At 38.1% G+C, this 1,400-nt stretch overlaps 1 protein-coding gene across 2 annotated transcripts in view; it reads left to right on the top strand.

Moving 5' to 3' along the window:
* The window catches only part of LOC106876061 (tryptophan 2,3-dioxygenase), a 92,700-nt gene that overhangs the window by 38,781 nt on the left and 52,519 nt on the right, over positions 1–1,400 (top strand). The gene's annotated exons all lie outside the window — the stretch shown is intronic.

A 1,400-nucleotide genomic window follows, 5' to 3' on the forward strand; every position in this document is an offset into this window, starting at 1 on the left:
TATTATTCTGTATAAGCACATGTTACTGAGATGCAACTGGATAAATTCAAATCTCTTTCATGGATATATAATCATGAACGAAAGTCGTCGTACTGTGATGGCTACATCGTGGTAGGTTGATTCTTGTTTATTTTTATATATCTTGACCATACGTGTACTGATGAACAAAAGAATACAGGTTACTTCACAGTTTTTCTGTATTTGATTGAGAAACCAGAATTTATTCTATATTATATTATATTATATTATATATATATATATATATATATATATATATATATACATGCCTGCATGCATATATGCATGTATTCTTGCATGCATGCATGCATACATACATACATATATGTGTGTGTGTGTCTGCGTGTGATCCTCTATGTATCATATTTAGCGTATATACGCTATTGAAAGGCATGATACTGTGGTTTTTGTCTGAGAGAAAGTCTCTTCATTGATATGCTGTGTTAAAAAGCAATATATACCGGAGCGACCCGAACATCGTCCCTGCATTGACGCACAAGAACTTCAGTAGCGTTTCGGCCTTCTTGGGCCTAATCAATGATGTATACTCGCAAATCACATGCCTCGACGAAATCTATTCCCCTCCAACATATAGAAAACAGTGAAGAAAACCTGGCGCTCCGTCGGTACAAACGAGTGTTCCAGTTGACTCGGTCAATGGAACAGAATGAACGTGAAAACAGCTGAGCAATCCACAGACACGCGAGCCCTTAACGTAGTTTTCAAGAAGATTCAGAATGACACAGTGTGACAAGGCTGGCCCTTTTAATTATAAGTATAACTCATTTTTGCCAGCTGAGTGATCTGGAGCAACGTGAAATAAAGTGCCTTGCTCAGTGCGCCACCAGGAATCGAACTCTCGACCTAACGATTGTGAGCCGAATACCCTAGCAATAAAGTCACGCGCCTTTCCACAGAGAATACTACACTAAAAAATACTGCAGAATGCCTTCCGGTCTGAATAAAATTCGGTGTACGCGCGTTAACGCAGTGTGTTTCTGAAGAGATGTTTTCTCAGACAAAAGGCACAAGAACATGTCTTTCAACGACTCATGTACGTTTAATATGATACAAAGGTATTTATTTTTAACCTAATGTTCTTTCAATTACGTACACAGTTCCTATTTAACCCTGCAGTTTCCCGCAGTGTCAACGAATGTATTATTCACAGGACTCTATAAAGCAAGAAGGGATGAATTTCGCTTGGGATTGGGCCTAACGAGTACTTGTCATTGACAAGATCTAAGAAGTGGATCACAGTGGGACGATGTTTGTCTCGCTCCGATATATGTTTTTTTTTCTTAATAAGGCATGTCTATGAAGAAATTTCCTCTGAAATAATAACCTCAGCTTCACGACTTCGGTATATATAAGCTAAATAT

Source organism: Octopus bimaculoides, chromosome 7 (genome assembly GCF_001194135.2).
Source record: "Octopus bimaculoides isolate UCB-OBI-ISO-001 chromosome 7, ASM119413v2, whole genome shotgun sequence".
Classification (NCBI taxonomy): domain Eukaryota; kingdom Metazoa; phylum Mollusca; class Cephalopoda; order Octopoda; family Octopodidae; genus Octopus; species Octopus bimaculoides.